The 23281-nt window shown below is 44.7% G+C and overlaps 1 long non-coding RNA gene across 1 annotated transcript; it reads left to right on the top strand.

Annotated features, from left to right (window-relative positions):
* Positions 1-2901: 2901 nt before the first annotated feature.
* On the top strand, positions 2902-17985 carry LOC121083283. The gene is made up of 2 exons (XR_005826276.1): positions 2902-11001; positions 14411-17985. It is a non-coding gene; the product is annotated as an uncharacterized LOC121083283 (long non-coding RNA).
* Positions 17986-23281: the final 5296 nt, after the last annotated feature.

Consider the following 23281-nt stretch of genomic DNA (forward strand, 5'->3'; position numbering starts at 1 on the left):
CTTCTGTGCTGCAGTGTGATACTGTGTAGTGGTAGCACTACATAATGTGTCTTTAGAAACCAGTGCCTTGGTATAATAATTTCTGGAAGTCAGTGGGAGTAAATAGACAGGAAATTATGTATACTCTCATATAGTCCATGTGTTGGGGACCAGTTGCTGCAGATGTGGGGCCCTGACATGAGGGAATGGCTTTCTGTGCGGGGAGAAGCACTCTGGGGAGTGCCAGAGCACTTCTGTGCAGTGGGCAGCTCGTCTGCAGGGTCTGGCATACAGCAAAACTCGCCTTGAAGCATCAGTTCCCACCCAGTTTCACAGTAACAAGTTGGGGGAAATGTTTGACAAAATTGTATTTTAGTTGACATTTGCTTAGGATTTGAAGCACACAGAACTACTAGTTGGTAAATGCAACAAAAACTGGAAAGCATTAGGAAAAGGTAGCTAAAGGAATGAGATGAGCTGTCGTTATCCCAGGGACATGTACCCTTTACCTGTACCCCCTGTACAATTAATCCCCCTTTACTCATCAGTTGTTAGACTGTGCCTGAATCCTGTGCCCAGCTTGGCGCTCCCAGTACAAAAAAGACATTGGACAAATGGTAGGGGAGGCCCCCAAGATTTTGGGGCTGGAGCACTGGTCTGGTGAGCAGAGGCTGGTAAAGCTGGGCTTGTCCAGCCTGGAGCAGAGACAGCTTCAGGGGGACCTACCAGCTGCCCCCAGTGCCTGTGGGCAGGTCATGGAGGAGACAGAGCTGGGCCCTCTAAATTGGGGCTGGGTGTGAAGATGGAGACAGTGGATATAAGTTGAAACACAAGAGTTTCATCCTGGATGTAAGGAGACCTGTTTTCCCCCATGAGGATAGTCAGGCAGAGGCCCAGGTTGTCCACAGAGGTGGTGCAGTCTCCATCCTTGGAGGTTTTTGAGTCCTGGCCAGATGAAGCCCTGAGTGGTCTGGTCTGACCTGTGAGCAAGAGGTTCCACCAGAGACCTCCTGTGCTCCCTCCCGGCCTGCATTAGCCTGATTCCAAGTTTGTTTTATTTTGCTCTATTTTGTATCATCAGAAATGTTGCTCTGGCTTAATTAACTCCAAAGAATGTATATAGATTAGTTCAAATTGTCACATCCATTGAGAGGACTTCATCCTAAATTTCATTTATGATTTAGGTTAAAGTGTGAATGGGTGCAAATAAATCTGCATTCAGGTTTTCCATGCGTTTTCCTGGACAGATTATTGTAATATCATTAAATTGTCACAACTTTTTGCATATTAAGAATTCCTTACAGAAAAGTCTGAGCCATCAAAAATCCCATGTTGCTGGTCCCCAGGGGCCACCCCTCTTGGTGATGGATAAACGCTGCATTCACCTGGTGCAGCATCTCCACTGCTCGGGGCTGCTGGCAGGAGCAGGGTTTGCCAGGAGGGGAGGGTTCCTCCCTCTCTCTCACTCCCTTTTCACTTTTTTCCTTTACTTCTCCCTCTTGGTTCTCAGCTTCTCATAGTAGTCCATCACTAACTTCTTCCAGGATGTCTAGCTGACAATGTAGACAGAACTGCTAATAGGTTTGCTAATTGGACAGTGAAGAATCCCTTCCAGGCAGCAACTTGTCAGAGCTGAACTGCTTGTAAGATACAAATCCCAATTCTGTTGAATTAATTGGTTTAAATATTTTCTTCAAACTTCTGTTAATCCTTTTATCCCGTTATGTTTTTTCCTCAAGTGCAATAGACTTCTTGTGATAGACTGTACCTGGTATTTTACAAGGACTCTTTTGAAATCAACACTAGCAGTCATACGGAGTTGCAGAAATACCACAGATATGGTCAAATATTTGTTTTGTTTGATTGTAAGCAGACAAAGCAATAGTTGCTTGAATATTCAAGCAACTATTTTATGGTAAACTATGAGATATTTTGGCATAATTGATCTTTTTTCTTTTTAACACAACTGTGTGTTTTAAAATCCTGTATTATTTTTAATCAGGTTGCACCTATAGAATTTTCTAAATCTGTCTTTGTTGCACTGTGGTTTTCTTTGTTTTACCAATTTGATATTTATTGTTTTCCTTATTATGTGTACTTTACTATTAGTTACTGCTGCTTATTGGAAGCGGAGTCCAATGTGTTCATACCAAAGCCTTTGATTTAATGCTAGTGGAAATTAAGCCACCTATTAGGTGCAGGATAAGGAAGAAGGGGCAGATGCGGGGAAATACTCACTGCTTCACTGAGGGAAGTCCAGCATCTGTTTCCTAAATCTCTGAGTGTAATGGAAGTAGTTTGCAGCTTGCAAAGCAACCGTGTGAATTTGCTTTCCCTATTCTGTAGTTATTCTTCTGTTCAGTCGTGATAATAGTTAGAAAGTTAAAATATATTTGATGATTGCCATATTATTTAATTGGACTGGTATTAAAAAGTTGTGTTATCCTATCTATACCACCTTCTGGGCAAAAAATTATCTGTGCTTCATTTCGGAAGCAGGATAGTGCTTCTGGTGCTTGTTACAAAAACTGAAAAAATAATTTTGAGACAAAGTGATGCCATTATTAGTCTCAGTTTCTCAAAAGAAAGGTGAGATATGCTTCCAGTGCCTATATAGTTCCGTGTCAGGATTGTATTGCCATAGTATGGAGTTACAAAAGGTCTTTGACCACGTGTAACTGTGGTACCCTTGCAGAGACGGGAGCCCTCCATGAGAAGGGGGCTTCAGAACGTTATTCAGAGATCAGTGGTGCTGCAGCTTAGCGCATAGTGCTTAGAGAGAGTTATCCATTGACTGGTATTTCTTACAGTTCATTTTTCAGGTAAAACTTTCTTCTCTGGTCTGAGTTTTTTCTTTTGTTGTACAACTTCAATTTGGAAGAGTCATTTGACCATCCAAACGGACCATCATACGGACTATGTCCGTACAGAGCTATCCATTGGGAAGAGTGGGTGTCTGCATCCTCCGCTGCTGCGTGTGATGCCATAGGGCACAGAGCCATGGCTACGCAGACCTCTCGCTTCTTTTATAATCGCAAGGTCAGAAAAGTAACTAGCAATTTAAATAGCGAATGCCATTGTATCAGTAGTTTAATAAGAATTGGGGAAAAAAGGTGCTTGAGTGCCCTTTTGAGGCAAAACAGGGCAACCTTGAACGTTTGACCCCCCCTGAATTTGCTCCGAAGCTCCCGTTTGCACATACTGATAGGTGGTTGTGAAACGCTCGGAGGATGGTTTCAGCTGGCTCCAGCTGCAAGCCAGCTACCAGTGAAGCCATGGACAAATGCAGCTGGACTAGCATTTTTTTGTGTACAGCTCATCAAAAATTGGTCCAGTGTCCTCCTGGCTGTGAGGAAAAGCCTGCACTGCTCCTGTGGGAGCTGAGTTAATTTTGAGGAGAGCTGTTGGTAAGGCACTGTTTCCACAAAATTGGACTTTTGAAATACATCCAACCACTTTGTTTTCTAGTTTGCTAGAAAACACCGTGACTTACTTTCTTAATGTATATTCGGAGTAATGCTCCATGGGGTTCCACATCCTTCAGCATTCCCCCTTCTGTCTCTGACAATTTTTGTTCCTTCAGTGAGGATGGATTGCCCTTCACCAAACACTGAAATGGAGGGACAGTTGGAATCAAATGGCACTTAGCGTGCATGAGATTTCTTCTTGGAACCTGAGTGTGAAATGGAGATTTTAATGTGGGGCTTTGTAGACTTCTTCGAGCCGCTTAGTTTTCAGACCTGTGTTTGTGAGAATCAGGGATGTATAAGATGTGGAATCATCCAGAAACTTGTTTTCCTGTATCTATGAGTAAAATGTAGTCTCACATGGAAGAGTCAAGAGCCCATACTTGCATGTGGGTATAGGAGAGCTTTGTGCAGAAGCTGAACTTACTTTTTAAAAAGATTCTGTAAAATAGAGCTGAAATTTGCCCTAAAATGGATGTTTGATTTGTTTAGCTTAAGCCTAGATGATGACTACTGTTACAGTATTAACGTACTGCCCAAGGCCTCCATAAGGGTCCAACACCTCTGTGTCAGCACAACAAACAGAGATGTTTTCCAAAAAAAACCCATTAAAAAGCCTCTGTAATTTAAAACATTGTGAAAACCTTCCTTTGCATTTGTGATGTGTTTAAACTTTAATGTCAGGTCTTGCACTAATTTTGCCCAATATCATAACATTACATACCTTCCATGTGGAGCCATGGTTGCTTGTTCTTGGTCTGCTTAAACAGATAATACTCCTAAGGAATACAATGGAGGCATTTTTTGCAGCCCTGGGAGAAAGTGATGAGGCTGAAAAATCCTCGCTGTCACTCTAAAACTATTAAAGAAATGAGGTGGTCGTTTAGCCAGGAGTTCCCAGGAACTGCCTTGATGCAACTGGTTCTTCTGAAAGAGAAATCTTTATTTTTGTGGGAGCTTTTTTCCCCCCTTCTCTTGCCCAATAACAACTTATGTATAAATTAAAACTGGCACTACCAGTGGAAATGGTTTACCATTGCCTTGTGCTTCACTCCAGCAGCTGCCTCAGTAACACCTTGGGAATTTCCATGCAGCACAGACAAGTTCACAACGTGCGCATTGCTCCTGCATGCACCAGCAACAGCACTTGTATAGCAAATCTACCGGTCAGCTTTACTCCCAGATGTGTTGCTGTGGAGCCTGTATTTTCTTTTTAGGCTCTACTTAAAAAAGTTAATAGTTAATCTGTCTATTGAGTTCTTAGTAGTAATATAGAAAGTATTTCCGTGCAGTTAAAAACAAATTACTGGAATTACCCGCTATAACACAAGGGCGGCAGACCAAGAAGTGCGGAGCTTTCCACATTCCAGAGCACCTTAGGACCACAAAAACAGATTTTCTGGTATTACTCAGCAACAACATTTCAAACCCATGCAGTAATGGAAAGATGTAATTGTGCCATTTCGAACATACAGAATAGTGGGAATAGCGAATTGCATAACCAGGCAATTGAAATAAATGGGCTGTGCCCGTGCCTGATCTGTATCGTATAAAAGCTTATGGAGTAGAATGAAGTCGCATTGTGTCATTCTGTAAACCTGAAACTTTTCTTGCATTTGCTTTTGGTTTTCCTTTTTTAGGAAGAAAAGTTAATTACAAACATCATCTGCCCCCTATCAAAGTCTGTATCATTGCATACTAAAGGGTGATTAGAGAAGTCTGATCTATTTTTAAAGTCTGACTGTGGCTTCAATTGCTGAAAGAGACAACATCATACTTCTCTAGTCTGTCATTTACAAAACAAAAGCTATTAAAGCTAAGGATATGACAGCAGAGAAAAATACAAATTTTGTAACAAGGTGCAGGTATTACATTGTGACAAATAAAAATACATTTCATTAAGTAATAAACTGAGCTTATGTTTTAATCTAATCTTAGTATCTGAATAGTTTATTATAAGGAAAACCATTAGATAGGGATTAATGCAGTCATATTTAATCATCAGTAAAAGTGAGGCACATGTTTGTGGCCAGTACACCGTGTGAACAGTGCTTACCGTGTCTGCATATAGCTGTTGGTTTCAAGCCTCCTCTTAAAAAAATTACAGTCCGGACTCCTCTGTAGAGTGCTACCTCGGGAAAGTGCTGCTCTACCGTCTCATTGCATTTACTGCCGTAAAACCTGCTGTGACAACTGCCCGGACAGTTGTCACTGACTGTAGCCTCAAGTAATTACTGCCACATCCACCCTGTTGGCGGTCCTGTCTGCATGCACATGCAGAGCAAAGGAAAGTGTGATTTTCAGCTGCCGTCTCTCCTGTAACCTGCCGAGTTTCTTGAATGTCAACAGGAGAACTTCCCTCTGACGCCCAGCTCCTGGCCGTCCTAGTGCAGGTCAGTAAATAGGCAGCATGGGTAGCCTTGCCCACAGTCCCGGGTTTTGTTCCATGTCTTAGGCCAGATCGATATCCTGCCTGGCTTGCTGCCCTGTTTCTGTAGCAGAGGAGTTTGGGTTGTAACGGTTAAATAGCCCAGTCAGCCCTGCTCATGGGAAGCCCGGCCACAGCCTGTTGCATAGCTAGAAATGGATGTTAACAGTTCCTCCTCATTCACTTGTCTTCCAGGCTAACAAGCTTGGCCTATTCACCTGTAAAATTATTTTTTTGCTTCCAAGATAATTTATCTGCAAAAGCTGAGCGAGGTCCATCTGCCCTAGCGCTGTGCTGGGCCAGGCTCTCTGTTCCATGATCCCTGCAGCTGCTTTTCTCATTTTCCCTAATGCAGGTTACTGCCAGCTGCCACCATCTGATAGCATTACTTCAGTGTGAGGAAAGCTTGAGAACTTGTCCCATGAGACAAATACTCAGCAGCAGCGTGTGGCTCTTTTGCCAAGATGTCTGTAGTTGTAGGACCTTCTTCAGCTGGTCATATCAAAGGCTCAGAAACCTATATTAAAAGGCAGAGGTGATCATCACTGGATGTTAGATCCTACAAGAAGGGCTTGAATATGACCATGGTCATGAATTATGAGTAATATGGCACAAACAACAGAGGTAATTTGGAAGCTGCTTAATCAAGGCAGTGCTGAGAGACTCCTGGAATTATACGTGATCACCTTGTTTATAGTAGGAAAGCACAAAAACCAGAACTGAATAAAGCTCAGCTGCCATAGGAAGGCTGGTTTGCTCCGCATGAAGTCCATAGCTGTCTCCTACTTTTGGTAACGGTGAGAGTATTTTCAGTGGTGGTACTGGAACTGTGTTACTGTGGTTGCTTCTTGTAACTCTTCCTTTTGGGGTACTTTTTCACAAGAAGTCTCTGTGAGGGAGGCAGGACCTTGTATTTTCCAGCCCTGTTTAAATACATGATTCTTTGTGTGATATCCAAGCTAATGTAGCCATATGGTTATATATTGCACTTTGTTAGCTTTATTCTTTTTCCTTATTTTTACACATTCCTTTGAATTGTCCATTTGCCATTTACCATCCACCTTTGTTTCCATATTAGTCTCTTTTGATGAGCCTTTTCTTTATTATTGATGTTTCTCAGCTGCTTGAGGAGATCATCTTTCATTTCAAAGCTACACATGGGGATTAATTGCTACCAACCTCCCACTCCAGCTTCGAGATGCAAATTGAGTTTGTGGCAACTACTGTTACTTTGCTCAGCAGGTGGGTTCCAAACACCAGTCTCTGGTCACCTGGACCCTGCTTGATCATGGCTGATGTCTCAAGGGCCTGTTGCAGCCATTCCCCAGCGGAACACTGCGGTTCCCCAGGCACAGCCCAGCTGCCCATTGGCAGTAATTCCTCTGACTCGCCTTCCTCCTAGGAGAGCCAAACGCAGCCTTTTCCTAATCCTCCCTGTTGACAGTGATGTTTGGCTTCTCCGATTTAATCTCGTATGCTCCAAGCTGCTCCCCGTTTTATGGCTGACTCAGTATTTATCTGTTGACGCGGTGCCTGCTGAGATCATTGGTGATCAACTGCTCTGTGAGCCTTAGAACAAAGTTATTGGCAGAAGGCCTTTTTATACCACAGGGGTTTTATATTTGGACCTACAAGTCACAGGGTGGTAGAAGTAGGACCTTGGTGGTGAGCATGGTCCCTGTAATGGGAGACATTATGTCCCTTTTTTAGGCTTCCAGGCCAGCTCCTCCACACCCCAGCTCCTGTTGTTTGCCTTTTCCACTCTTTATGTCCTTCCTGAGCAGCAGAGACCCCCACCACAGGCATGTTTTCTGTGGTACATCTTAACGATTTCCCCTGGAGAAAAGTATTTTTAGAAAATCTGCAACACCTGTTCCACTTCTGTATTCCTTTTGTGGGGAAATTATAAAATACTTAAAACATGCTTCTAGTTTTGCAAGTCTTTTTCTTGGTCTGGATATAGAACCAGCTACAGTCGCACAAACTCCATCCTCGGTTAAAGTCCCCAGCTTGCATACCTGAGAAAACCACAGTAGCTGGGTGGAGAAAGTACAGTCTCCGCAACTAAATTGCAAGCTGATTTAATTAGGACAGATTTATTAGGGAGACTTTTATGACAGTTTTCACCTTTGGCAATAATCTAATAGGCAGCACAGCAGAGAGCATGGGGCTGAATAAAACCCCGAGCACAGCCTGGGATGGAGGGAGGCTGCAGTGGGTCATCCTCAGGTCCATGGCAGCATCTCTCTTCCCTGCCCAGGAAGATGGGCAATGGTCCTGGCCCACTTCTGCTGTTTCTTTCCAGCATTTGTTCATACACGGTGTGCTTTCCCCTAGCAGCCTTTTTTTTTTTTCATTAGTGACCTTATACAGTTCCTGCTGTATACAAAGATGTACCTCATCTTTTTTTTTTTTGTTTTTTTTTTTAATTTGTGCGTGTTTGGGGGTCCTTTACAGTCTCCTTAGTTTTTCAGCTGCCCACTCACTGCTCAACTGTACCTTTGCATTCCTGTTTTTCCCCTTGGTGCAGCTCTCAGTGGAAGCTGGCAGCTGTCTGGGTCATCTGCCCTCCCAGAGGACGCAAGTTGGAGACGGCAGAGAGAACTGCTGCAAGGGCTACACGGGGGCCTGATCTGAGGGTGACACCTCAGCAGAAGCTGTTAGTTAAGTCATGGTCTCAGCCCTGAGCATGGCAAGTTATAAAAGCCTGACTGGGAACTGAACCCCTGTTGCCCTAAGACAGCAATAAACTAAGTATATTTATCACCTGCTGCTCATACTTCCACACCTTCTCCTTCTAAAGCCCATGATTTTGGCTGTTATTTTAACTGTCTGCTTGGTCATGAGCTTTGTTCCTTTTTGTGGACGTGGAGACCATCTTCACATACTTAATCTACACTCTTGGGTTCAATGCTTATGAAATAGATTAAAAATTTATTTTTCAAGCTTTTACAAGATTGTACGAAGTTCATCCTAGGTGAAAATAGAAGCATCAAAGAGAGTTTGATCCACAGCTTGAATTCAAAACCAACTTCCTAAGTGTAAATTAAGCAACCAAACAAGCTATTTAGAGTGGTTGCAAAGGTCTTTGAGTTCTTTTAGCGAAGGTTAGATACACATCTCTTGGAGATGATGCAGATAATAGTACAAATCAGAAATCCTTCATCCCTATAAACATGCAAATTACAAACAATTAAAATATACAACATTGCCTAACTCTTAATATAAGTATACACCCAAAGCTCATGCAGCCAGCAATTAGTTTGTCTAACAAAGAGACCAAGAGGAAGACCAAGAAAAAGGTGGGGTGACACTTGATCACAGTAAGTAAAGGCTAGCTCTGAGAGGGTGGTTTCCAAAAGAGTATTTGGGGAACATTTCAGGTCACCGTAAGAAAAATAAAAAGCTTACTGTAAACAACAAGACAAATATTCAAGGAATTGATCCAAGACAAGAGTGGTGATGGGCATCGTAGAAAGGTGTAAGCGAACGTGGTAAAGCTATGCAAGCAATACCATAAAATCATTAGAAAGGTATGAATGAGCCAGGGCTGGTGAGACATCACCATTGCATAAAGTAGTGAAGAAATCATCAAGAGCGGATACTCATCCTTTTAGAAAGGGGAAGTCATGAAGGAAATGGGAAATAAAGTCAAGACACAGGAATGTAGGCCAGTAACAGTAGTCATAAGGGAACCAACGCTGTGAAGGTGCAGGGACTGTGGAAGGAGTGCTGGGATGAAGGACCAAACCGTACAGTCCATCCCAGCGTAAGCACCGGTGTGTTGAAATAACCAGGGAGCTTGTCAGGAGAGACCAGTGTCAACACCGAGGCTGTGACAGATGAGGGAACGGAGAGAGGGAATGGCTCCAGGGCAGGACATGGCAGTGCAACCAGTGGGAAAAGGCCACTGAAGCATCAGAAGAGCTCTCCAAAACCAGGCAGAGTGCAGAGGTACTGACTGGCAGGTTTCACTGCACTTTCCTGGTCTTGTGGAGGGTCACCTCAATGCTTCCTTAGTATTGAAAGAAGCCTTTGGCGAAAGCAGCTGTCAGTGGATTCACATCGATTTAAAGGCTGCACGGAAGAGCAGGTCACCTTCAACAGCTGGGCAGGGAGCTGGCGATGCCATGGGCTGGTCGTGCTCATTCCTTGCAAAAGGCTTCTGCTTGAGGATGCAGCATCTTACAGGGAAGCAATAAATCATGCAGACACTCAAATGACAACACTGTCTTAAAAAAAAAAAAAAAAAAGTGATTTCAGTTTCCCAAGAACTGGCAAACCTTTAGGCTGCTGTTTGAGGTCAAGTGCTAATGGCAGCCAAGGAGTTTTGGAGTTCCTGTGCTTGTCATTTTCATGAGCAAAGATTTAGCATTTTGGGTCTGGGAGAGGTATTCCCGTGGAAGATCTGAATGCTGTTCCTTGGTCAGTGCAGGTAACACAGTATAAAAAGCAGTCATATTTAAATTAGTGACAATACCCTCCATTACCCTGCAAACACTGGTTTTGCCAGCTTGGATTTACAGCCTCTTATCTCCAATGTTTTCATGTAAGGCAAAGGGCAAAATGTTGCCATGCAGCAGCAGGAGTTACTGAAGAACAGGTAGATGCCATGTTCGCAGGAGCTGGCCTCTGCACCACTGACTCCTCCATGGATGATGGCAAATGGAGATGTGGCTCAGCCACCTCTGCTGAACAGGCACTGGTACATGGAACCATTCTTTGAGCCTTTCTTTGCTCCCAAAGTGCAAATGGGTGTGTGACAGGCTCATGGGTGTCATCCGCAGAGCGAGGATGGCTGCAGCAGGCAGCAGGCTGGGTAAGTTAGAACTGTACACTTGAAGAAGCCCTGCAGGTTAAAAGGATTGGTTGTAACGCAAATAAAGAGAGTATGCTGGGAGATAAAGGTACATGGTGGGCTACAGCTGAAAAGATTATAGAGGTGATATGTAAAGAATGTCTTGAATTAATCACTTCCCTTGCGTATGTATTTATGTTTTGCGAATCATTATCCCTTAGCAACCTATGTTGTCCGTTTTTATTTTTTACAGATTTAGACTGTTTCCTGGGGTGGTTATCTCAGTCTGGCTCAGCAAATGTAAAACAGTATCTCATTTAACATTGTCTGTAAGTAGATGGAAATAGTTGGCTCCAGATGCGTTATTAATTGCATTTAGAGAATTAACATGGTTTAGATCATAGAAAGTGGGGCATACTTGGTGTTCAACACTTTCTTATAGAGCCGTAATCCGTGTTTAGCTTTATGGATTTTATCAAATGCTTGTTCAAGCCAAGTTACGACTCTTGCCAAGAATACTTAATGCTGCATTTCAGGCAATGAAATGTAAACCAGGGAGGGAGCTGGCAGGATTGCTGGGGCCCCGCTCTGCACCGAGGCACTCCTCGCTGCCAGGGAGCCCTGCAGGACCCCTGCCCACAGGCACCCTCGGCACAGGGAAACATCATGGGGAGTTTTGTCTAAGGACTTTTGAAAAATCTCTCTGGAAAGGGATTTTCCAGCCTCTCCCCACGCTCCACACCTTGTTCATCTTGGAAATGTTCCCTAGTAGCCAGTCAAAACACTCTTTGTTGCAGAAAGAAAACTGATTTCTTCATGTCGTTGTCTCCACAGATAATAAAAAATCATCATCTCCTCAAAGAGGTTTTGTGTGTTAGAGAATTGTTTCCATCTTTATTCCTCATACTCTTTTCTTCAGCTAAATGAGCCAAGTTCCCTGGTTTTTCCTCTTGAATCCCTTGGTCTGTATTTCTCCTAACTCTTGTGCTCCTTGAATGCTTCTCACTTTGTCCAGATCTGCAAGCCCTGTATCCAGACCAGGATGCAGCACTCCAGATAATTCATTCAAAGATCTGAGCATACATTAAATCACACCAAATCAATGCTTGGCTTCTGTGTTAGAGGAGTGAAGATAACACTTGTCTTCTCCCAGTCCTTCTCAGACCAATTGGTGCCATGCCAGGGTGACCCACACTGGGCTCGGTGGTGATCCCAGCCGACCTCCAGCACATGTAGACCTGCCTGCACCTATTGCCCTTGCTCTTGCATGCTGGTATTTTCACCCCTGTCCAGATGAGGAGGGCAGGAATGGGTGGGGAGTGGATGATAGGTGGCTTTGTCCTTCTTCCCCTGAAATCTGCTGCCTGGCACTTGTGGCTGGCATGGAGGGAAGCCTTGGCTGGGCTGTGGGTCACCCTCCGCTCCTGCTCCCTCCCCGAGGCGAGGCGGGAGCTGCGTGTTCCCTGCCAGCTGCAAGCTGCAGCCAAGGCCTTGGCCCCGCGCTTGTGGGGAAAAACATCATCCCTTGCTGTGCATATCCACAAACGTGGCCCCACTTGGAGCAATGCTGCCTTCACATTTTTCTGGCAGATGAGCCCTGCACTGCTCTGTGTCACCGCTGGCAGTGGACACCTTCTGACGCCTCACTGCACAGGCTGACAAACAGCCTCGCCGTGAAGGATTTCATCATTAAAGATGGGTCAGAAAGTCTGAAGAAAAATAGTTATTGTCTTATGACACTGTAATACCCGATGGAGAGCTGAGATAATACAGGTCTGCAGTGTGGGCATTTACTGCAGAAAGCTACAGTTCCTGTCCTGATTAATAGCGAAGACATCTTAAACACACTATGTCATTTTGCTGGCAGCTGCATTAATGCCAGAGATACAGAGCCAAAGGTAGAAGTGAACTGAGGAATTAAGCATTTGATAGCTTTTAAGTGTTAAAAACAACATGAGTATGGTCATAGCATTTCACTGGGTGTTCCCTTTAATGCCTGAGCCTCTCAAACCCACAAGCTATCCACGGAGAGATGCTCTCCACTGGTGTCTGTCCATGCTCCAGCTGTGTGTGGGGCAGGATGGACCCTGCTGGGGCTGTGCTGGACACACCAAGCACCACTCTGGTACTGCCAGCTCAGGGGCATCAAACAATCAGCAGCCTGGTGCAGAAATCGTGTGAGTTTTTATTGTCAAGAACACTTCTTATTAGTTATTAGTTGGGTATTTTTAGTTAGTTCTTTTTATTAGAGCACCTGGCTGCTTTAAGATCACTTTTTGTTTCTTCTGTCCACAATCCACAGGATTATGGATGTACTACGGGAGCTGGTTTTGATTTGACATCTTCTGACTGCTTGTGTTGTTTGAAGAGCTTTTCACATACTCCAGGCGACCCAAGCAGCCCTGGCTTTTCAAAAAGGGCACCTGTCATCAGCCAGCACTTGTAAAATCCTGCAAACCCATGAATAGCATTGCATGGCTGTGCCTTGGGCTTCGCTTGGCATTTGTAAATAATTTTGAGACGGTTCTGTATTAAGGTGCTGTGCAAGAAATGCCAGTTCTCATTCTGCAGTGGTATTTTCTGGTTGTTCCTTTTCTATGCAAAACCTAAGCCCCCCCCATGTATGAAGGGGAGGGGAGACCCCCATGCAGCATCTCTGAGGAAGAGGAGGCTTTCATCTCCCTGCCCTCTGCTCCATCAAGCAGCAGTCCTTCTCTCCCGTTCACTGGAGCTGCAGGGACCCGCCAAGGTGGCACGTAGTGAAGCCACCCTGGCGCTAACTAGGCCAGTCTGGGGCCATTAGTCATCGTCTCATCCCATGCCTCATTGCCGGCGCCCTGAACAGACGTGTTCAGCTGCCTTTATGTAACCCCCACGGAAGAGCAGGCTGGTGCCGGGGGGGCGGCCGCTGCACCCACTGCACCCACTGCCCACCATTGCCCACCACCCCGGTGCCCATCAGAGGCCTTGTGCTTTGAGTGACTTTGAAGGCTGCCAAGAGAAAGCAGAGCTGCCCGTGAGTTGGGTGCAGGAGGACCTGCCGCGGTGGTGCTGGCCCGGAGCTGAAAAGCCCACCTGGCTGGTAGGGCTGGCCCTCTCCTCCCGTTCTCCTGGCTGGGGCTGCACCACTGGGATAGAGGGTCACTGTCAGGTTTTGTGTCAGAGGAGGCTGGGGGTGGGCCTCAGCCCCCTCCTGGCCCACCAGCCTGCAGGCTCATCCCCATCTCAAACCAACAGTCCTGGTGGTTTTTTAACAACCGTGAGGGATTCAGTTTGATCTAATCCCCTGTGCAGCCAGCAAGCAAGTTCTTATCTTGACTTAACCTACAGGTAGAGCAACTCTGGTCACACTGCTGGCATATTTCAGGGGTTTATGTCCACACCCCTGTGGCGTACGCGCTCCTGTATCCCTCAGGTAGTCTTTCATCATCAGTTACGCTTCAGGACTTTGCAATCAGATACAGTTATCTGAGAAACAGAGAGAAATACTTACCAAAATGAAATTTAAAGGGGAAAATGGGGAAGAAAGAAAGGAGGAGAAAAGAACTGAAAATGGAAACTCAATGTTATTTGAAATACGCAGTGAAGTTTGTTAGAAAATGAATTGTTTTCACTTTTTTTGCACATTGGCAGTTCTATATGTGAAGATTTATCTCATGCAATATATTCTTTGCCTTCTGGTTTGCACAGTAATTTGATTTTTAATGTATTTGTTTCTTTCCTGTCCCACATGTTTAGCTCCTGCTAATGTGAAAGAGGTTGTTGGCAAAGTCCTCAAGAGAACTTGGATTATGATGAGCTGGGGATGTTAGAAGTCCAGTTCTGAATCACATTTCTATATTTTTACTGTTTTTCAGTAAATACCCAGTAATTCTTTCCCAGAGTTTCCTCTTATGGGATGTTGCCTTGGCTATGATCCACAGGGCATGGCTGACATCTGGGTACAGGTCACTGAGTGGAGCTGTTACCACACACCGAGATACCCCTGCGTGCAGATGACCAAACCCAAATACCATCCACCTGCCAAAGCAGCCCATTAGGCCAAGGAACACTCCTTCCTGAGGACCCTTCAGTCCTTGTATGAGAAAACAAGACCTTGGCTACTCCTGTGGCCATAGATTTGGGCAGAGCACCTCAGTGACCTTGTGTTCTTCTACCAAACTCTTTGGGGATGGCTGATGACATCATCTGTCCACCTGATGTCCTAGTGGGAGGCTATGGAGAAGCTGCTAAAACCAACAGCTTATTAGACCATCACCATCTATCACCATCTCTGCGTGTCAGCAGGGGGGTTAGGTGGGATAAACCCCGCTGGGGTTTCCTGCAGCCACACAGCTCAGGGTGGGACACACAGCAACAGAATTTGTAGTCGCATTTTTCTCATAACTGAGGAGCAGAGAAAAAGAAAGAGTGATAAAACCTGAGTGGTCTTGTGGAGAAGGTGCCTGAAGACACGGGTTTGTGCGTCACAGACCTGTCTCTTTGTCCTGTGCTGATGGCTGCTTGACATTAGGACACTCAGATTGGTCCCTCCATGGTCCAGAATGGAAATTTCTGCTTCCCTGATGGCAGATTCATCTGGTTAATCACCGTGAGCTTCTCTGAGCTCCAGAAATGGAAAGCTGCATCAAAACTCAAGTGTTGTTACTGTTGGTACTGTCCACAGCCCTGTGGGATTCAAATGGGATTTCTGCCCTCTGCAAAAGTTGTTCATCTGGCTCTTCTGGACACACCCTGACTTGTGACTGCCATCTCAACACTTAATGAAGGGGTTAATGGACATCACCTCCTCTTCCTTGCTCAGTGTGGTTGTAATGGCAGCCTGGACCCTTCAGGGAGGAAAAGCAGGAATGGATCTCCTTTACAACACTAAAATGTGTTCCTGAAATTCATGCAGTTGCCTTGTGAATGTCTGGTGTGGCATGGGTTATAGAAACATTTTTGTGGACATAGAAACTGTGAAAAAGTACCTACTAATTATGTTGCAAAGACCATGCATTGCAAACTTGGGAAAGTATGTTAGGCAGCATGAATTTTGCCCTTAAGCAATAAGTAATATGTGAATTACTTCTTAAAATTAGTATCCCATGCTTGTTGGGATTTGTTTTTTCATTAAGTTCCTTTGCTACCTCCTCAGCATGTATATGTTTGACATGTATTATTATTCTTTCAATTACTGCACACTTTCTACCAGGCCTGCAGGGATCAGGGTTCTCTGTAATAGGTTTTTTGCTTTGGCAGATTGCAACCTGCAGGACAAAAGCTGTCAATGAGAACTGTGAGCACTCCAGAGCAGTCTGAAAACATGTAGGTACCTGCTCAGTGGCACCACCAGCCCCCAACCAGCCAGTGCCGAGGTGAAAGCGTTACCCTGACTTTGCAAAGGGGGAAGAGGTCAAATCAAGGTGAGACTTCAGTAGCTCATGTAAAATTTTCCTTCTTAACTCATGTCAGAGGGTCCCCTAAGGAAAAGGCCCGGGGAACACTTGTTCTCTGGGGTTGGGCTGGGAAATGGCGCAGGGAAGCCCAGCAGATGTGTTTGGGAATCCCCAAGATTTCCCCAAAGGATTTGGAAGACCTATACATTCACAATGAGGTCGATGGGTGGGAGGCGATATGTGTCACGACAAAGCCACGGAGGCATGCAAAACACAAGCCGGTCTGATTCCCTCTCCTCCATGAGCTTTACTATATGCTGCTGAGATGGATTTGCAGGCAAAGTGCTTAGCACAGAGAGGGCCTGAGAGCCCTCAGAGATGGGGAAAATTCTGACAGTTCAGAGTTTGGGCTTTATTTGGATAGTATCCACTTCAGAAAGGCTGTTTTCAGGATAAATATTTATTAAAAAAAACAGAAGAAAAGGAAAACAGAACAGGTTTCTTGAGGGAGTAGCAGAAGCAGAAGGGTAGCTCTTGGACACTGACAGAGGAAGACTCCAGGCAGCAAGCCAGCAAGATGAGAAAATATTTTCTATCCCTTCTCAGCCTGGTACATGGTCCAGAGGTCACACAAGCAACTGCAGTCCTGTCACTGACCTAGCAATTGCCTGTGTAAGCTGTGGCTCTGCATCCCAGGAGAATGCAGGGTCTCGCCTCCAGGAGGGACCCTCAAGTGGTTGCAGCAGGCTGGGTCTCGGGCAGCTGAGTAAGGCTGGTCCTGGGAGGGTATGGGCCATGCTGGGAAACATCACAGAAGCACCTGCACAAACCAAAACTCTCTGGATGTCTGTGCCTCACATCTCTCCTTTCTGCTGGCATTCGAGATGCAGATTTCATGCACAGGACTCATCTCTCATAAAGGCAGGGAAAGAGCAGTTACTTACCTCTGCCTTGTTCTCTGCTTTTGTTAGTTACTAAATAATTTTGGTTTACAGGTAGGCAGTGACTTTTATTTTCTTATTGGTGCAGTTATTTTTGGTTGAAGAAAGGGCAGAGTTGTATATGAAGTACCAGGTAAAGGAGTCCCTGATGTTCAAGGCCCTGGTGATGGAAAACATACTGGAAGAGAGAACTCCTCTGCTCACATAAAATACAGGAGGCTTTAACAAAAAAGTCTCAGGTTTCTCTTTTGAAAATTCAGAATTCACTGGAGTCTCTTAAACCAAGAAATATGCATCCATGGGAAGGGAGTGCCAGTAATAACAGGCCTGCACTCACATTCAGGGGTGAAAGAGAAACAAGCAGCAGGTTCCCCTGAGGGAAGGGGTATTCTGGAAGCTAAACAGAAATGTTTATAGTTAAGAGTTATAGTGAGAGCTGAAAGGCTTCCTAGGCACCCTGGCTTCGCTCTCATATCCTAGGTGGCACAGGGAAACAGCCCATCAAAGAACTTGCTTTCTGCAGCTGTATCTACTACAGGGAGGTGGAGGAAACACCAGAACAGGGAGGTGGGTAAATGTGGACAGGTCCTGCTCTCCAAAATTCCTGGTGGGGATTATTTACTTGTTCTTTCTGTGCAGAAGACTTGTTTCTCAAGAGCTGAAGTCTTCGCCTGCTGTAGTTGAAAACAACTACTATTACAGCATTTTCTTTGTTATATTTAAGGCAATTCACACAAAAATGAAGCAGTCTTGAGTTTGATGTGAGTCATCCTTTACATACCAATCAGCCCTTTCGTTCTCATTTCTGAATTTGAATTGTTCTGTTAAACTTGCATTTAAGACCTTTCTGTAATGTGACTTTTGGTTTGACACCAGATATAAACAATTATCCTGCTCTAATAACATCTATGTCCTATGAGTACTCCTCCTGCAAATGTGCCATGTAGCCCACACATGCATCGATCTTAAATTAAAAGACAGCATCCAAATCTGAGTCACTTCTTCTACACGTTATTAAGTGTCCATTTTGGTTAAGCTGGCTGTGGTTGCCAATCCCATCTAATACCTGCCCTTCCCTGTTTTCTAGACTTTCTATCCTCCTGACAGAGGACTGCATAGATGACCAGAGCACAGTCTAACATATCTTTGTGTTTGCATTTCACTTGGCTTTCGTATGGATTTTGTCTTCATATCTTATGTCAGAGATACTGTGGTGTCCCCATTCAGTTGATGGTCTCCCCTCTCACCCATCCCTCCAATCCCAGACAAGACAAGTGGCTGAAAATCTTGCATGGAGAAGCTGAACTCAATAGTCCAAACCAAATGTCCTGGCTCTGCTGGGTGGAGAAAAATCTACAACAAAAACAAATCTGGTTTCATGGCTAAAAGGCAAATCTTTCCTCTCTTGCAGCCATGGGAGAACCTGAATGTGGTGGGAAGAAAACAGTTCTGCTGCATGGGGAGAGGCAAAGAAGAGCACAAGGCACTTTCCAAAGTGCAACCTTACTTCTTCACTCTACACAGCAAGGCAGGAAGACCCTGTGCTGGGAGGACACCTGGGAGGCTGGAGGTTTGGAGACTGCAGCCAGGCCCTGTTATCTCTAACCGCATGGACTGCTGAGTGCCAGAATTGCAGAGATGTTAGCCAGTTCATACTACAAAGGCGATGACTTGCAGGACAATATAAACAGGAGCCCATTCATCGCTGGGCTGAATGTTGGGATAAATGGGAAGACTCCTTCCTTGGGTGGCAAACCGGTTTGCTGGATGACAAAGAAAGATGTTCTCCTGTAACATAAACGTGTCTAGCAAAGACTCAATGGGGATCTTTAAGTGTCATGAGACAACAAGGCTTCCCATAATCTGAGTCAGCTCTGTAATCCCCACACCGTAAATTACCACACAGACGTGCACCCAAAGCAGCAGAAAAAATTTGAGATTGCATCCCTCGGAGGCCATGGGTGCTCCACAGACCTTCCTGCTGCTCCAGAAAATAACATCATCATGCCAAACCAGGAAAAGCAGAGGGTGTGACTGTCCTGCATTGCCCAACCTCTGCCCACTCAGCTGACATCTGCTTGGCCACATGGGTGGAGAAGAGAGGGGAGGGCTGGCTAGGCACTGGGACGGGGCAGCATGTTGGCATGTTAGCCCAGCTGCTAGGAGCAGCTGTAGCCTGGGGTGGTTTCTGATGGTGTGTGCTGTCCCCAGGTGTAATCCTGACTGCAGTGTCTGATGGGAGACACTGACTAAGCAGAGACCATCCTGTTCTACTGAGCAGGTGTTAGATGAGCCGCACTCACGGGCCGCTGAAATTCAATATTGTTGGCTGAATGAAAACCCTTAGATAATACTAATGGGCTCAGTGGACAGGCCAGAAAGATGCGAATGGTCACTGGCTGATCTCAGCATCCTCTCTCTGAACAGTAGCCCACATGCTTCAGGGGATGGAGGACACCCCATGGAATTTCTGTAACGACCTCCTACAGTGTGAGCGGTATATTTCTTACCTCTTCAGGTAGGATTTCATAAAGGCCATGAGGTATGAATTGTATCTGACCAAGTTAAAGAGAGACTATGATTTTAACCAGGACTATTCTGACAAGACTGGGTCAACTACCCTGGTCCATCCACCTGGGGATCCTGCATCAGAGGAGAGATTCTCTCAGTGGCTTTGATTGATGGGGACTGAGGATCACCACGGAGGGATGAGAGCTGGGAAGATCCTTTCTCTTCCTGCAGGGCCTGGCAGCCCAACTTAGTCATTCTTTCCTGAGAGGAAGAGGAAAGGTCTGTCAAGACCTTCAGTAGTCACTCCATCTGCACACCTTAAGTCTTTCTAAAGTTAGGCAAGTGTTGGGGCTGGGGACAACAGTGCCTGAGCTGAAAAATACTGCTAGCCTTCTGCTCAGCCTATATCTACGTTGCGGAGTCCAGTTTACTCAGCTTGTGTAAGGAGTGTTTTGTTAAAGCATTTCACTTTTGAAATGCTTCTGTGAGCACGTGCTGGGAATGGGTCCTGTTCAAATCCAGTGGCTGACACAGCAAAATCTTGCACGTGAGTGTTGTAAATCACTAATTCAAAGTCACAATCTATTTGGGTAACTCATGGCAACCCGTTACTCGTTTGCCACTGCTTGTCGAGCTGCTTCGATAATCAAAATACTTGTGAGAACAGGGGAAAACTTTTGTTCTTGACCTAAAAGGTGTAAAGAGCAGTTACACATCCCAAGTGAGCAGCAGCAAGGCATGTGGGAGGACAGGGAGAGGACTTGGGAGGGTAAGAGCCATGAGACCTCCTGGAGCCTCAGTCACACCAACCTCATCATGGTCAAAACCAACACTTTCTTGAAAGGCTCTTACCTGCTTTCTCATTTCATTGGTAAGGTGTAAGGGAGGTAAGGGAGGAACAGAATGTGAATTTTATTCTTTTTAATAGCTGCTAAGGCAAAAGCCCTTGCCATGTTTTGGAAGCTCAACACTCCTTAAGATAGAGACAACATAGGAGGCCTGGCCCAGCTGTCCAGGGAGAGCTGGGAAGCTCCTTTTTCATTGCAGAAGTCTGGGAATGAGAAACAAATTAATGGGGAATTTTTCCTTTAAGTCATGAGCAAAAATGTGAATTACTGCTGAGATTTCCGTTCTGCACCAGTAGGAAGCCATTTTTCTACTCTGGCCAAAGATGTTAAGGAATATTTGGCATATGAGGACAGTGGTGACTTTGTGCATTTCTATCGCATGGGCTTGAGACTGATGCCATTTGCTGATGTAGGGTTTGATTCTGCAGACATGTAAGTAGATGAATACCTGTGGGTCCAAATTGTCCCTTTGAATGATTTTGTGGACATACAAAGACACCCAGACCCTTATAGCCCCAGGGTCATGAGGGAAAATGCCCACCTGGAGCTCTGAAGATTGACATTAGTTGTGACACTTCCAATAGGAAGCTGTATAATAACATTAGATATGATCATTTACAAAGTTAAAATGTCAATGTAATTGATGATATTTGAAGCTATTTTCTTATGACTAACTGTACATCTGGAAGCTGCAGTTACCAACTGGTGGGGCAAAGTCAGAGGCCCATAAACACACTCTAACCATAATAATCTTTTTTGCCAATAGAAAGCATGGCCTTTCGTGGCTGAAACATCCAGAAATGAAACATAAATGAAAGCAGTCACACTATGTAATTATGCAGTTTCTATACAAAGCCATGGAAGAAGACAGTGAAGCATCTGAAAGAGCTAAGTTATTTGGGAGCTTTGCATCTAATTCATTGTGGCTCTTCCTTTGCATTTTGTAAGCTCCCACATACATTGTGTCTCTAAGGCTAAATTCTGCAGACCTTTATCAGCTCGCATTTAAGCATTACTTTAACAAAGCCTCTGTCCTGCAGAATATGGTTTATTGTTCTTTGCACAGCTGCATAAAACACCGTAAACATTTAACAGCAAATAATGTTGGAGTAGGGAAAAAAAAAAAAAAAAAAAGGCAAATCTTCAGAGGAAGACCATTTTTTTTGTGGTATGCCTGGATGCTGACACAGTGAAGTAGCTGAATTAGAGGGTTGTACATGTTTACTCTGCCTGACTGAGCCAGTAAGGAAATGGACAGTTGGTGTATTTATATAGCTCTGTATTTATGTATTCTTGCCCAGGTTCATGTCTCTTACTGTCTGACAAATAGGAGCAGATGCAAATGGTTAAACTCCTTTGCTCAAACCCTGTTGTTATCTATATACAGCAGCATTCACTCAGCTCTTCCAGATGTAGATAGCTTATGGCTTCTTGGCTTTTGCTGTTGGGGTGAGGGAGGGGTGTGTGTATGTGTGTAAGGAATGTGAGATCAAGCTAATTTAATTTTCTATGACCTACACAGAACACCCTGGCCTACCCCCTGAAATGTTGCCTCTACAAGGTGCCCCCAGTAGGGCCTTTCTTGCTCCTCAGAAGTTGGCCTTCTTTCAGAAGAGTCTAATAATACTTTCCAGATTAGGGGTATTCAACCACCCCTGCCCAGAGTCAGAGAAGATAATTATCAACATGATTTAACTGGAAAATTTTCAGGTCTTGAACATACTGGGGTGACATTTGCAGATGGTATTGTTAGTATATATGGGAGGAATGGGGTTTTTTTGTTAATACCTAGGGTAACGCATGTAGGATTGGGCCTTTTTGGGTTGCTGTATAAGGGTTGATATGTTAGTAGGTGTCCTGTGTTTAGAAATATAATTTGGCATAGACATTACTAAGGAAAGCCAGAAGGATGCTGCAGTAGAAAAGGATGTTGCTGAAAACTGTTGTTGCTGCCGCTGCTTAGCATAAGAGGAGATCCCACAGCTCTGGAGACATGGGGTGAAACCACACACTCACCCAGTGGTCCTGATTCCCATCAGGGCAATTCAGAGAAACATCTTGTCCTTCACCACAGCTCTGTGATTTGAAATGGAAAGGAAGGAAAACTAAAGGATGAAGAAAGAGGAAGCAAGAAAAGTCTTCAGATTTCCATATGCAGGGGAAAAAAAAACCTCGGCTATCTCCCAGTGCATAACCAGTACTGCCTTTCACAACTGCATCATGATGAGATCTCACAATGCACTGTGCAAGGAAGCAACACCCCATGACCCAGTCCATGCACCAGGTTGTGCCTGCACACTGTGGAAGGTGGCACAACCGTTCCAGGTGACAGGGTGACCTCTCTGAGCTACATACCACCCACGTGAAAGGGAAGAACCATGTCACCATGCAGCAGACAACAACTCTTCCCTGCATGCAAGTGCATCAAAATGGTTACATCTGATTTTTTTGTTTGTTTCTCAGTTTGAGATAAAACCATTTCCATAAATAATCTTGTGAAACTTTTGGATTTTTTATCTCTGTCCATGACTTTAATAGAGCATATTGATGTCATGATAATTACATCAATGCAACCAATGAAAGCCTCCTTTAACCCTGCAGCAAGGTGACTTGCACATTAGCTTCATTAGCAATTTCTGAAGGAAGTGCAGGGTGCTTGATATCAGTGTTTTCCCCAAAAGAAAGTCTCTGAAGTCTTTGAAGTGCAGTATGGGTCTGGAAAAGGAACCAACTTTAGACTGTCATTAACATTTTAGAGAAGAACAAAATACTTCACACCAAATAAAGGTAAAAGGCTATAAACACTTTCTTTATGTTAACCATATATGCAGCTATTGTTCTTGCCGCAGGGGTGCTTTGCAAGCACAAATGGAAAGGCAGAATGTACATTAAAGGGCAGTCCCCATTTCTCTCTTTAACATCTACTCTACA

The sequence above is a fragment of the Falco naumanni genome, chromosome 2 (assembly GCF_017639655.2).
Source record: "Falco naumanni isolate bFalNau1 chromosome 2, bFalNau1.pat, whole genome shotgun sequence".
Lineage (NCBI taxonomy): Eukaryota > Metazoa > Chordata > Aves > Falconiformes > Falconidae > Falco > Falco naumanni.